We start from the raw sequence: 16,249 nt of genomic DNA, 5'->3' as shown, positions 1-16,249 counted from the left end.
GCCCATGTGGGGAATCGAACCCGGGTCTTCGGCGTGACGAGCCAACGCTTTAACCACTAGGCTACCCCACCGCCCCAGGATTGTTATATAGAAGCAACGTTGGGCACGGAGAGTCATTCGATGGGTGACCGTGTTTGGCAGCTTAAATTGACTCCTGAGAGGGTGTTTAGGACTCCAGTCCTGCCCCACAACGAAGCACATGTGAAACATGTGGACTCACCTCAGGCAAACGAGTTTGTTCAAAAAAATACTTCTCTAGCCTGTGTCCAGCTAAGCAAACGCCATTGCCTGAGTTCTACCGTTACGTGTCATCTGTACCTGATCGCATTGGCGGATCCAGGCGTGTGTGTGTGTGTGTGTGTGGTGTGTGGTGTGGGGAAGAAGGCGGGCCTTTGAAAATAGTAGGGTTCAAGGGGTTTGAAATCCCTGACCCCCCTTGGATATTTCTGGATCCGCCTAGATATGCTGTTTACCCAGCAGAAAATGGGTACCCGGTGGGGTGAGATACGCCATCTGACTATGGCCTTCCATAGCGCCTAACAGGCAGCTTGGGTTATCCGGGTAATAATGTGCTGTGCTATGACTGTTAGTGCTATGAGAATACCTGGTGTGGAGTTTGGCGCTATATATGGACACATTATTATTGTTCAGGCAAAAATAGGCACTTCGCACGATAGCAGAGATTCCAACCCCCAGAGAACAAACAAATTTGAGATGCCGGGTTCAAGGGCCGCTGTACCCGGCCGGCCAAAAGTGGAACGCATAATTGCAAATTCCCTTCTCGGAAAATTCACTAAAACGATGTATTCAGGCCTATTTGCCTTTGGATGTATTCTTTGATTCTTGCACATTATTATCAGAGAGCATAACATTCGATACAGAGTATGGCAACCACCGGATATGCCATTATGCCCTCACAGCGTCTCAAGTTTAGGCAGATCCATCAAAATGCTTGAAACTTGGTCAGACAACGTCACATCGCAGACGTGTTGTTGAGTACCAAACCGTGCGTGGTCATAATGGTATGACTTCGAGACCAGGTATCTAGCGACTGCAGCTAGGTGGTCCACAGCGTTCCGCCTCAGAACAGTAAGACTGGTTTTAAAAAAAAAATGGGAATAAAAGGGTTTCTTCTCCTGCATGCATAAGTGAGTGAGTGAGTTTAGTTTTACGCCGCACTCAGCAATATTCCAGCTATATGGCGGCGGTCTGTAAATAATCGAGTCTGGACCAGACAATCCAGTGATCAACAGCATGAGCATCGATCTGCGCAATTGGGAACCGATGACATGTGTCAACCAAGTCAGCGAAACTGACCACCCGATCCCGTTAGTCGCCTCTTACGACAAGATAGTCGCCTTTTTATGGCAAGCACATGGGTTGCTGAAGACCTATTCTACCCCGGACCTGCATGCATAAAGACGCGGTGTGTGGGGTTTTTTTTTTGTTTTTGCGTGTATGCGTGTGTGTGTTCTTTTTTTACTGCCACCACAATCACAAATGACCTGCGGAACTCTATACACTTACTAAACACACACAGTACGTAATCGTCTACGTGAGGCTGTTCCCATCACGGAGGATACTTTCCTAACCCACTGACCCAGAAATGGGCTCCACACATTGTATCCATGTGGGGAATCGAACTCGGGTTTTCGGCGAGACGAGCGAACCCTTTAACCACGAGGTTAACCCACCACCCCTCATTCCAATTGTCTTTTGTTGATTATATTATCTGTCTGCATCAGTGATGACTATTTCACACAATTTGACGTATTAAGTATTTATCCTCAGCAAATTTTGACTGGTATGTAACGCTTTAGCCGGAGGTGTTTAGCGAAAAGCCATAAGCAACCGTTATCAACCAGAGTTGCCGAGCAACGACTCTGGGGAGCTTCTCAAACACAGTATGGTCAGTGGTATTTGCAGGACAAGAGTGAACATGAGCAAAGTTCACTGACAACACTTCACGGACTCTCCTGAGTTCGTTATGGTCACGCATATGGTATGTGTTAAATGACTGTCTCAGTCTGACGCCCTTGAAACGTCTGAGCTGAGGTACGACCGAACGGAGAATTAAATAAATATTGACAGCAATATTTTTGAGGATGTCCCCCATAAACCGAAGCAAATGTGGGTTATCAGAAGGCATGTCACGGGGCCCATAGTTCACCAATGTTTATGGCAAGACAACGCCAGCTGGATACAGTCAATACGTGGCAGAAGTTTTGAAAAATCCAGCAAAAGGTAACGTATGTCGCCGATGTCACCCGAAACTTCTTGTAACAACGAAGTTTTATTTCAAATGTCAGTGTAATACTTAATCTTAACTTTCAGGTCCAGAGTATACCATCATGGCGACCGTAACGTCCTTTCGCTTCCCCCTCGTGGCAGCGATTATCATGTGTACAGTTCAGACTTCACTTCTGTATCTCACGCCGCCAATTCCGGCTAGAGTGCGCAGCTGCCCCGCTGTTTGCGAACAACTTCAACATGAGAATGGTACAACCACGGGAAACGCTGAAAATACGACATCTACACATACCACTCTTAGCATCCGTTTTGCACGTGTAACATTGGAAGGCCCTGACTTTGAATATCAATTTTTTGACTTAGCGTTGTCTTTGGTCAGCCCAAATGCTCGTGCTCGTTTGCGCGAAATGGAGAACGTTGTCGACAGTAACGACATCGTCTGGGAAGATGTCTTCGAGGGTACCAAATCAATGCTAGTGGACCCGCCTCGTATGCACGCTCTTTTCGACGTCACACATCTCTTGGAAGCCTACGTCAAGCAGTCACGTGACATTAACCTAACTACAGATTTGTATACTTTGTGGTGGCTCACCGACGCGGTGTTCAGGGAAACTCACGATCGGGTACAGATGACGCGTCATGGTAGAACTCAAGCGATGGCGTTTGCCTGGGCACAGACTAGAGAAGTCTTTGGGAACATGCTGAACTCTCACTGCAACGTTGTTTGTCACCGTCAGTACGTCATCGACAAATTCAATATACCGTACGATTCTTTGTAGCAACACTGTAACTTCCATTGCTGCACGTTTAACACAAGAAATCCTGATTGATACAGTGAAATAGAAAGTCAAGTTGTTCCTGTGCTGTACTTGTGTCGTGGTGTTGGATTTGTGGAGGATTGGGTCATGGAGGACGGTCACTTTGACCTGTGGGTCGTGGAGTACGGTCACTTTGACCTGTGGGTCATGGAGGACGGTCACTTTGACCTGTGGGTCGTGGAGTACGGTCACTTTGACCTGTGGGTAGTGGGCGATGTACTATCGCTGCTGCATTAACTTTCTGCCAGAGCCGAGTTAAATCATATTTTATACCCAATCAAATGACGTTTGTGTTCTGATCATGTCTTCACAGAGATGCATTGTTGTGTATGTACAGCAATGGTTGTTGATAGTGCCGCAATGACAGAGACATCAGTGTTATGGCGTATATGCATGTTTGGTTGCCCGTCTTATCACCAGAGATGATGGTTCGATGTTCACATGAACTACGTGTCAACCCGGTGCAGATCCAGTTATGACCTTGTCGCCATTGCACGACTGTGACCCAGACGCCATGACACAACTGTAACCTAGACGCCATGACACAACTGTAACTCAGACGCCATGACACAACTGTAACCTAGACGCCATGACACAACTGTAACCTCAGACGACTGTAACTCAACCCAGACGCCATGACACGACTGTAACCCAGACGCCATGACAGACTGCCAGACGCAATGACACGACTGTAACCTAGACGCCATGACACAACTGTAACCCAGACGCCATGTGACCCAGACGCCATGCCACGGCTGTAACCCAGACGCCATGACACGACTGTAACCCAGGCGCCATGACACAACTGTAACGCCAGACGCCATGACACAACTGTAACCCTGACATGACACAACTGCCATGACAACTGTAACCAGACGCCATGACACAACTGTAACTCAGACGCCATGCAACAACTGTAACCCAGACGCCATGACACGGCTCAGACGTGACACAACTGTAACTCAGACGCCATGACACAACTGTAACCATGACGCCATGACAGACGCCATGACACAACTGTAACCCAGACGCCATGACACAACTGTAACTCAGACGCCATGACACAACTGTAACTCAGACGCCATGACACAACTGTAACCCAGACGCCATGACACAACTGTAACTCAGACGCCATGACACAACTGTAACTGTGACGCCAGACGCCATGACACGACTGTGACCCAGACATGCCATGACTGTATAGACGCCATGACACTGTGACCCAGACGCCATGACAACTGTAACCCAGACGCCATGACACAACTAACCCAACGCCAGACGCCATGACACAGACTGTAACCAGACGCCATGACATAACTGTAACCCAGACGCCATGACATAACTGTAACCCAGACGCCATGACACAGACGCCATGACAACTGCCAGACGCCATGACACAACTGTAACTCAGACGCCATGACACAACTGTAACCCACGACGACACAACTGTAACTCCAGACGCCATGACACAACTGTAACCTAGACTGTAACCCAGACGCCATGACACAACAACACGCCATGACACAAATGTGACCCAGACGCCATGACACAACTGTAACCCAGACGCCATGACAGACGCCGACCATGACAGACGCCATGACACTGTAACCCTGACGCCATGACACAACTGTAACTCAGACGCCATGACACAACTGTGACTCAGAGACAACTGTAACCTAGATGACACGACTGTAACTCAGACGCCATGACACAACTGTAACTCAGACGCCATGACACAACTGTAACCCAGACGCCATGACACAACTGTAACCCAGACGCCATGACACAGCTGTAACCCAGACGCCATGACACAACTGTAACCCAGACGGAATAAAACAACTGTAACCCAGGCGCATCACGCTGGCATCACGAGGCATTTGATACGTCCACACGTGTAGGCTGAAAGAACGATATCACATGCAGGACGGTGTTGGCTAGTTCACCAGGAGTCCGGGGGAGCCGCTCAAGCCAAACCAACTACGAGCTAATGCGCTGCATGTGTTTGGAAACACTGTAACAAATTTGAGAACACTCTGCGGAACATAAACCACGTTGTATAAACACTACTGTGAAACATAAAGGATTCATCACCGTGTTTTTCTTAATATGGGAAGTATCAACCGAGTCTTATAGTTAATTTATATCTGCAGAGCATTTGGCGATTCGTGGTTCAAAATGATAATATCATGTGACGTTTTGAGTTTCTTTGCACTGTTTCCAAATTTCTGTTTGAATAGGTCGTATCGAAGCAAACACGCTTCGTCCCAGTGCGATTGACAATTTTGCTATCCCAAATTTGTCGAAGAAATAAGCAGGCAGCCAACTGTTGTTCAAAGAAATTCTTCAGTTCAGTTAGCTATGTTATGAAAAACTTGACAGCTGGAGGTCTAAATTACAAATCAAATCTAGTTCAGGCTACCTCTAAAGACAGATCTGGGGACATCCCTTCATGGAGCATGTCACGAAGACCTATTGCGACTTTTGAATGACAAATGAGAAAAGAAGTCGACATTAACCAATGAAAAAGCAGTTTTCACGAGCAAGTTTTCAAACTGGCCATGTCCATATTAACAATGCCTTGAAAAATATTTTTATTGAATTCTTGGTTTAAAATTTAAACACTGAACGAAAGCTCATTCTGCTATGTCTACGTCATGGCGGAGATTGTATGGTACAATCCTGCGGGTTTTGAGCCTTGTTCTGTCTTTTCGGTCAAATGGTTACCCCATAGAAACGAGAGACAGGCGATGATTGTGAATCTGTTACGAACACGGGGCGGTCGGGTAGCCTAGTGGTTAATGCGTGCGCTCGTCACGCCGAAGACCCGGGTTCGAAACCCCACATGGGTACAATGCGTGAAGCCCATTCCTGGTTTCCCACACCGTGATATTGCTGGAATATTGCTAAAAGCGGCGTAAAACCATACTCACTCGCTGTTCCGGACACAGCCAGTACTGTCTCCGGGAGCCCTTTTGGGTGACGCATGATTCGAAACAAATTCCGATTGTAACTTTTCTGATCTGATAAGCGACGCTCTGATGATGAAATGTGGTTCTGATGTGACCCGTATTGGGATGTCCTCAGGTCTTTGTGAAACCGTATCAGATCTCAGATCTGATTATATCGCATTGTGGATCAGTTCAATCCCGCGTTGCACTGTTGCATACCGTCACAAAGACAACCTGGACATGTACCGTTATGTCGTCCCAGTCCATCTCAGTACTCTTGAAAACGTGTATGCCAGATAAACTAAATATTCTTTGTCAATCCTGTGTTTGTTTGTTGTCTAACACTGTACTCCGTACACATTCGAACTCAAAGCGTGCCCAAGAAGCGCAGCTTTACACACCGAATGGCCCCGTGAAGGTCCGGGTTAGAATCGGTCTTCAGTAACCCTTGCTCGTCGTAAGAGGCGACTAACGGGATCGGGCGGTCAGGCTCGCTGACTGGGTTGACACATGTTATCGTATCCCAATTGCGTAGATCGATGTTCATGATCCCTGGATTGTCTGGTCCAGACTCGATTATTTACAGTCCGCTGCCATATAAGCTGAAATATTGCTGAGAGCGGCGTAAAACTAACTCACTCACTCACACACCGAATCGTAGACTTGCAAAAGTATAAATATTTAGGTAATAATCAATAGTTTAAATGATAATTTCTAAATGACATATATATATATATGTATATATATTCCTCTTTTATCATCTGGGAGAAGTGATAGACTGGAGTCATGTCCGCTAATCTAGACTTGCCTGTTTAAAGGATAGAATTACTGTACATCCATTGGCTGAGCTTTCAGTACAGCCTTGGAGCAAGGCTAACCGAATCGTAGATCCTCGGCCACTCGTCTCTCCTACCGTTCGAAACACATGTTCATTGACTGATGATTTCAAGCCCAGGATGAGGTGAGGTGAAATGGGGTTTAACGTCGTACTTAAAAATATTTCGCTCATATGACGACGTGTATATGCGTGTGTATGTGTGGCTGCTTGTACTAGCCCAGACTGAAGCTGGTTTTATAGTGTTAGCTCACTGAGATACCATGCAGTTAGCATGAATACCCCACTCAGACACATTATACTGACTCCGAGCCAACCAGTCCTTGCTGTACACATTAATGCCGAGCGGGCGAACAAGTACCATATTTTAACGTCTTTTGGTATGATGCGGTCGGGGATCGAACCCGCGACCTTCCGCTCTCCGGGCGGACGCTCTAACCACTACACCACAGAGGAGGTCAAAGCTCAGGATGAGAAACGAAAGGAAATTCTGTACAAAATTACTGCTTAGAACTATCGTGATCAGCCCCCATTTATGTGCACCCCTTCTCCAAAATCCTGGATCCACCCCTGGACAAGACGCAATGTCCAAGGTATTACGTAATAGAATGGATAAATAACTCGCAGGGCATTCGAGGGTGACAAATGACACGTGTCTTCGCAACCGCACGTTGATAATCATTTAAGTGAGCATATCTATAAAGAGAGAACTTCCTCAGAAAGTAATGAATTCATTTGTCACGAAAAATCCCACAACTACGCACTTTAGGTGTTTCATAGTCTATATGTAGAAAGGTGTGAGTATGGTTTTACCCAGTTTTTAGCAATATTCTAACAATATCACGGCCGGGGACACAGGAAATGGGCTTCACAGATTGTACCCATGTGGTGAATCGAACCCGGGTCTTCGGCGTGACGAGCGAACGGTTTAACCACTAGGCTACCCGACCGCCCCTATGTATAAAGGAGATGTTGAAATCAGAAATATTTCAGCAATATGACGCAGTCTGGAAATAACTGAGCCTGGGCCAGACAATTCAGTGATTGACATCATGATCACCGCTGTATGCGTATGCCGCTTGGATACCATGAGATGCACCAACCATCAAACCAAGGCTTACCAACCGATTCGTCAGTGTCCGGTTTGGTGAGTGAGTGAGTTTAGTTTTACGCCACACTCAGCAATATTCCAGCTATATGGTGGCGGTCTGTAAATAATAGAGTCTGGACCAGACAATCCAGTGATCAACAGTATGAACATCGATCTGAGCAATTGGGAACCGATGACATGTGTCAACCAAGCCAGCGAGCCTGACTACCCGATCCCGTTAGTCGCCTCTTACGGCAAGCATGGGTTACTGAAGGTTCATTCTAACCGGACCTTCACGGGTCTCCGTTTTGGGGTGAAGTGGAATGGGCTAAGTGAGTGAGTGATTTGGGTTTTATGCTGCTTTTAGCAATATGCGAGGAATATCAGGCCAGGAGACACTAGACATGGTTTTCACACATTGCCAGGGGCATAGCGACCATTATGAAGCCAAGACCCGGGTTTACACATTGCCAGGTTCATGATTGTTGCTTAATAGGTTGGTCAAGCCCTCAATGCTATCTAAAGATAAAGCTTTGCAACCTATCAGGCTTACATGAAAACATTGGCTTGCTACGTGTCTGATTGCACCATGAGGGGAATCGAACCAGGGCCTTCAGAGCGAGAAGGGAACACTTCCACAACCAGGCTATCCAGTTACCTGAATGGGCTTAACGTCACATTCAAGCACACTGCAGTTACATGTCAAAGTGCATGCAGGTGTGTGGATAGCTTGTACTATAAAACCGCCTCCTTGGTGTAGTGGTTAGAGAGTCCGCCCAAAAGCGGAACGTCGCGGGTTTGATCCCCGTCCGCTTCATACCAAAAGACATCAAAATATGGTACTTGTTGGTCCCTGCCTGGCGCTCAGCATTAATGGGTACAACAAGGACTGGTCGGATCGGAGTCAGTATAATGTGTCTGAGTGGGGTATTCATGCTTCACTGCAGCGTGGTATCTTCAGTGAGCTAGCACTATAAAACCAGTATAAGTCTGGGCTAGTACAAGCAGCCGCACATACACGCACGTATTCATAAGTTGGACGTTGAACCCCATTTCACCTCACCTTGTAGTATGAAAGTCCAAGCTTATTCCAGTGTTGCCGTACTATTGCCCTTGAAATTGGGTACCCATCGTCTGTACTGACTGGAGTCAGCCCGGAGAGCGGAAGGTCGCAGGTTCGATCCCCAACCGCGTCATATCAAAAGACATTAAAATATGGTACTTGTTGGTCCCTGCCTGGCGCTCGGCATTAATGGGTAAAGGACTGGACGGCTCGGAGTCAGTATACTGTGTCTGAGTGGGGTATTCATGCTTCACTGCGGCATGGTATCTCAGTGGGCTAGCACTATAAAACCAGCTTCAGTCTGGGCTAGTACAAGCAACCGCACCTACACATACACACGCATGCACGTCGTCATATGAGCGAAATATTCTCAAGCACGACGTTAAACCCAATTTCACCTCACCTCACCTGTACTGGCTGGTAGTCCAACTCTTGTTGTATTCCCTTAATACAGTTGGTATCATTCGTCCAGGATCAAACGCAGACATTCTATCCACTAAATCAAGGAGGAATCCGTACTAATCACAGACTATACAGACAGTAATGACCACCACCTCCTTGATATTATCATGAAAAACAATTTATTCAAACATACCCATAAAACACCATACAGACAGGTACAGTTTGAGACATTTGACAGAAATATGGACATGTAAATATGGCAAAAGTCAACAAAATGTCTAAAAATAAGAAACTATGTAAATAAACTATAAACTATCAATCTCTACTTGCGACCCTAGTTTTAGTAAGAAATGTTTAAATGTGAGCCTGTGATGAGGAATGGAACATGCTGATGATGATGCACACTATACACTGCTTCCTTCAAACACACTGAACATATTAGGGAACTACAGTGTACACTTAACTCTACATGGCAAAGGAAGGTTGGAAATACAGATGTTGATGTATACTAAACATATTAGACCAGCTAATCTCACTAGGATGGTGCATATATAAAATAGAACAGACTTCTTTTATTTTAGGATATTAAGATTTATTTTCACTACTCTAATTTCATGCTTAACAAAGGGGCGGTAATGGTTATATCTGTCAAATGGTGATGACAGCAACAGTCATTGGTCATGGGATGAAATTACAGACAACAACTGTTGATTGGTCAGAGAGATCCAATGACAGAATTAAATAGTTGATTGGTCAGAGGGATCCAATGACAGAATTAAATAGTTGATTGGTCAGAGAGATCCAATGACAGAATTAAATAGTTGATTGGTCAGAGAGATCCAATGACAGAATTAAATAGTTGATTGGTCAGAGAGATCCAATGACAGAATTAAATAGTTGATTGGTCAGAGGGATCCAATGACAATATTTGATTGGCTGGAAGGATCCAATGGAAGAAAGCCAATGGTTGGTTTGGACTTCCATTTCCATTTGAACATTTTTGGACATAACATATATAAATAAAAGCCCATCTTGATTCATGCAGGAACATCAAGCTTTGTCTGGTATGTCCTCGATACTGAAGACGTCTTCCCAACAACTGTACATAACACTAACAGCATGAACTAACACTGAACACTTTGAGGTTTGATGCAAGGGACAAAACTCACATTGGTCACCTACAATATATCTAGCATGAAACAATGGAACAACATTAATTGTGGACCATCGTATCTCCATGACCGCCTTCAGCTTGGGTCATACAGATCTACACATAGAACCACCGACTCTTGACAAATATTGGTACATTTGAAAGACAAGAACATGAAACAGTCACTGCAAAGCATCATCATGGCAGGGGACATTAGCAATGGGTTTCATATACTCTGTCCACATCCAGAATCCACTTGTGATGAATGACTGAAGTATCAGAAATATAGTTCAAGCTGAACTTTGCTGTCAGAGTGAGTAAGCCTTAAGCAATATCACAGCAGGACCCCGAAAGCAAACGCTTTAACCACTAGGCTACCCCAACCGCCCATTTTGCTGTCAGAACTATTTCAGCTACGTCATGGTCATGTTCATAATTGAGTCAGGCCCACAAAATCCAGTGATTGAAAACATGAGCACATGTCTACATTTATGTAAAACAGAATATGTAATTAGTCCAATAGAGCCTCATCACTAATCTAATTTCTTAGGCAAGCTACAGCAGCTTTGGACCCCTTCTGATTATGGTAATCATAAGAATATCTTGATGAGTCCTAAGTTCATAGTGCTACATAAAATGTGATCTGTCAGCTGCTTTTTACATTTAGACAATAAATATGAAAATAAGATGTGTCAGGTGATTGTGTACGGTGAGCATTTGTATGGGACATCATCGTCAAAGACATTGGCAGATTGCATGTCGCAGTCAATAAAAAGGGCTCTTCATGGTTTCGCCAGAACAACAACTAGAGCATAACAACACAAATAACGGGACAATAATAAAAACAAGGGTTTACTGTCATTAAATTTCTCAAGAGTATCATAAGTCTGTCTATTGCACTTTCTCCTGGATTAGCACTGCACCACTGAGTGAGTGAGTGAGTATGGTTTTATGCCACTTATAGCAATATTCCAGCAATATCACAGCGGGAAATACTTGAAATGGGCTTCACATACAGTACCCATGTGGGGAATTGAACCAGGGTCTTCAGTGTAACGAGTGATTGCTGTAACCACTAGGCTACCCCACCGCCCCTGCACCACAGAGAATGTCATCAGGTCCCACATATGAGTGAGTGAGTTTAGTTGTACGCCGCACTCAGAAATATTCCAGCTATATAGCTGGGGTCTGTAAATAATTGTGTCTGGACCAGACAATCCTGTGATCAAAAGCATGAGCATCGATCTACGTAATTGGGATACAATGACATATGGGTCAACCAAATCAGCGTGCCTGACTATCCGATCCCATTAGTAGCCTCTTACGACAAGCATATGTCACTGAAGATCAATTCTAACCCTGATCTTCATGGGTCGGTCCCATATCTAGTTCTTGGTCTACACCTTCATCCTCTTCCAGTTTCAGGTGAGTTTGAGGTCAAAGTGAGGAAAAGATGTCCCAACAGGACTGATTGATATGACTTACTCACTCATAATTGGACCAAATATAAGGTGAAAGATGCTACTTTGACATGATCTGTGGCCCCCAGTGTTTAGAGGACTGGAGTGTGTGATATTGTTATTTGGTTCAACCAGTATAGAGTGGAAGGGTTTGCCTTTAGGGAGATGTTTGTCCAATACCTGGTGATTGTCTTCAACCACAAATACTGATGGCCAGAATGGAGATTCAGGTAATGGACTAGAAAGTTGTCACAGGTAACATATAGTACTACGTGGCAAAACAGGGTAACACTGTACTGCAACAAATGGTAACATGGCAGCATTGATTGATTGATTGTTGTTTAACGCAGTACTCGGCAATATTCCCGCAGTATGGCAACAGTCTGTAACTTATCGGTCTGGACCAGACAATCCAGTGATCATCGATCTACGCAATTGGAATACGATGACATGTGTCAACCAAGCCAGCAAGCCTGACCACCCGATCCTGTTAGTCGCCTCTTAAGACAAGTATGGTTTACTGAAGATCAATTCTAACCCGGACCTTCACGGGTTCTGCAACATATGGTATTGTGAGGGTAACACAACATGTAACACAGTATGACACAATGGTAGGTAACACAAGAAAACAGAAATGACAAGACCTACTGTGACATACACAACACTGAGCAAACAAATCTTTAATGGGTGTAGTGAAGGCCATCGATGTAATAGCATTCTAGCTCAACTAGGAATGTACTGACATGGGGCATGTGAGGGAGAGGGGGAACGTAGGGAAGTGAGAAAGGGGAGAGTTGCTACTGGTCAAGGCTCATAGTTCTACAAAATGGAGTTTGAAGAAATATCTATGATAATAACTGTCCACTTTATGTACAACTCTCATACTTCTGACAGCAGATCCTAGCATGGAGTTTCATTAATGTATGGTTTTACCTATACAAAAAGCTAAATCATCCTAAAGTTGCCTCTACCAAGTGATGACATCACTCTGATATTACCTCTACCAAGTGATGACATCACTCCTATATTACGTCTCCCAAGTGATGACATCACTCCTACATTACCTCTACCAAGTGATGACATCACTCTGATATTACCGGTAAGTGATGGCATCACATCTATATTGCCTCTACCAAGTGATGACATCACTCTGATATTACCTCTACCAAGTGATGACATCACTCCTATATTACGTCTCCCAAGTGATGACATCACCCTGTATTACCTCTACCAAGTGATGACATCACTCCTATATTACCTCTACCAAGTGATGACATCACTCCTATATTACCTCTACCAAGTGATGACATCACTCCTATATTACCTCTACCAGGAGATGACATCACTCCTATATTACCTCTACCAAGTGATGACATCACTCCTATATTACCTCTACCAGGTGATGTCATCACTCCTATATTACCTCTACCATGTGATGTCATCACCCTGTATTACCTCTACCATGTGATGCCATCACTCCTATATTACCTCTTCACACAATTCTATAAAGTGATGAAATCACAGCTACATGACCTCTAAGCTACATATCCTTGCCTATACAATGTACTGATGAAAGAAGGCACATGGTCGGATTGAAAATGATTTCATGTAAACGTGATCAGAAAAATTAACATTCAACGATATATGAAAAGGAGGGGCTAGTCTGGCAATAAAGAGATGACTTAAGTTGCCATGTCTTCCAAGAGAAAGAATTATGCTAACAAATGTTCACCAGGCAGAGATATTATGCTACCTTCCCAAAGAGATATTAATGTTATGTCTTATCACAATGAGATATTGCCTATCACATATTCTACCACACCTGCTCACAGAGATATTTTGTGTTATGTCTCACATTCCTCAAGTAGAGATGCTATGTAATCCTATCTTCCATGGTTGAGACATTATGTTACAAAGCCCTCCTCTGGTATTGATATCATGAAAGCCTTACAGTATAGACCTTCCGACATCCAGATATGTTGCCACATCTTCCTACTGAGGGATATACCAGTGATGTGAAATATGTTGATTTCTTACAGACTATTTTTGCAGTTTTTTGCTCAAACATTTCTCTGATATTTATTGATAATAATTTAACGATATTCAGTAAATGATTATAAATCTCTCTGATCTATGTTGATAATAAGCCAGACCCACATCTTTCAACATCAACTGAATACACTGAACAATAATGGCTGGTAATGTCAGCTGGTGACTGGTAAATATAACAAACATGTAAATACTGGAGCAAAAACTATAAAATTATGCTTTGCACTGAAATGGTACTTTCCTATTGTCATGGAAACAACAAACCCTGATCACTGATAAGCTGCACCTTCCACGACATACACCTCAAATCTGTGTCATTAAAACACATATTTCCTACTGCCAACTGTGACCCCATTAGCATCATGGCACTTATAAATCTGTGGTTATTGTGAGTGAGTTTAGTTTTACGCCACTTTTAGCTATATTCCAGCAATATCACGGCAGGGACACCAGAAATGGGCTTCACACATTGTACCCATGTGGGGAATCGATCCCGGGTCTTCGGCGTGACTAACAAACGCTTTAACCTCTAGACTATCCCAGCGCCCTGTGGTTATTGTGAAAAAAAAAATCAGTGTGTACTTGAAAAGGTTTTTCCATATACCGAAGATACATGAACATCAACCTTGACCTCACACAAAATGTCCTTTTTAGTATGTGCAGTATAAATTCTGTTGATGTAAAATGTAACAAAAAACTATAAAGTATTTTTCAATTGCACAAATCCCAGAATCAGTAATCATCCCTGTTGTAACACAACCCCTGCACAGTAGAACCCTGTTTATCTGGACACTGTCCTTAGCGATGGAACCTATCATCAGTTAATAAATTACTAGACAAATCGTAACGTTGATTGACCACCGATGTTTTGATTTTATGATTGTTAAAAGAAACTTCATTGGTCTGATGACAGTCAGTGTGATTTACACAATCTGTTCGTCCTGTAATTTCAAAATGCATGACAAAAATGTCAAATTTTAATATATTGAACATTTTGTACAACCTTTTTAGTTTAACAATTTCTGTCATCAGGAGCACATATATGTCAAAATGTGTATAAGTAGGGTGTCAGTGTGCATCAAGATGGTCTCCAACAGGACACTGACTGTGACCAAGTCACGTTGTGAGACAGGCAGGGATGGACATTATAAAGGTGACATTTACATTCATTGTGAGAGAAATGTGTTTCTAAACATAGAATACGCTCATTATCACTTTCAGTGAGGATTTCATGATCTATAAATCTGTTATATTTGATATGCATACAAAAAACTGCATCTAACATTATCCCATTTTTATGGACCCAAAGTGTCCAGTTTAAGGAGAACATTAAAACAGCACTTCCCAGTTCAACATGATATACACAGCAAACACAGCACTGTTTTGATAAATAAAGTATCCGTTACACACGTGTCATAACATTGAGATGACAGACAGACTTTTGATAAACTCCACTGCCATGGATTTATATATGTTTTCCACTTCACTTCCTTCCGAGATGGTAGTGTGGTGACGTGTGGTCCTGTGCATAGAGCTCAGGTCACGAATCAGTTGAAGTTAAGCAACGTTGGTCATGGAGAGTCTTGGATGGGTGACCGTGTTTGGCAGCTTGACTCCCGAGAGTTTCTAGGACTTCTGTCTTGCCCCATAACGAAGCACACATGTGGTCTTATCTTAGGCAAGAGAGTTTGTTCAAAATTACCTCTGTTTAGCAGAAAATGGGTACCCGGTGGGATAAGTCATACGACTATTATCCTTCTGGCATCTCACAGGCAGCTTGGGGTATGTGGGGTAATAACCTCCATCATCTTGTATGTGATAAGAGCCTGTCTGTGCGGCATGGAGTTCAGCGCTATATATTATTATTATTATTATTATTATGGAACAACCTGCACTCTAAACCTAAGATGGAAAGACCCTATAAACAATATTTACATAATGAATCACGTTCAAAGGTGAAAACAAAATAGCACTAAAAACCAATGGATACTGATAATACATCCAAGATTACATGTAAAAATGTAAAAGTATTAAAATGTCATGAAAAAAGAAAAACTATTCCTTAGAACATTACTCCAAACACAACATAGGTAAAGTTTGACAAGCAATAAATAGTACTGGAGTTGGATTTCAAGTATTGGTTACATGAACACAATGGCCCTGTTTTCAACAATCAACTGGCAC

The 16,249-nt window shown here is 43.5% G+C and overlaps 2 long non-coding RNA genes across 2 annotated transcripts; both read left to right on the top strand.

Moving 5' to 3' along the window:
- The first annotated feature begins 460 nt into the window (after nt 1-460).
- Nucleotides 461-15,864, top strand: LOC124272989. The gene is made up of 3 exons (XR_006897513.1): nt 461-499; nt 1,036-1,040; nt 15,805-15,864. It is a non-coding gene; the product is annotated as an uncharacterized LOC124272989 (long non-coding RNA).
- LOC124272988 lies at nt 2,133-3,345 on the top strand. Its single transcript, XR_006897512.1, has 2 exons — nt 2,133-2,244; nt 2,335-3,345. It is a non-coding gene; the product is annotated as an uncharacterized LOC124272988 (long non-coding RNA).
- Nucleotides 15,865-16,249: the final 385 nt, after the last annotated feature.

The sequence above is a fragment of the Haliotis rubra genome, unplaced genomic scaffold, assembly GCF_003918875.1.
Source record: "Haliotis rubra isolate DU_JTF1 unplaced genomic scaffold, ASM391887v1 Scf175, whole genome shotgun sequence".
Taxonomy (NCBI): domain Eukaryota; kingdom Metazoa; phylum Mollusca; class Gastropoda; order Lepetellida; family Haliotidae; genus Haliotis; species Haliotis rubra.
This window is presented reverse-complemented; position numbering and strand designations above follow the sequence as displayed.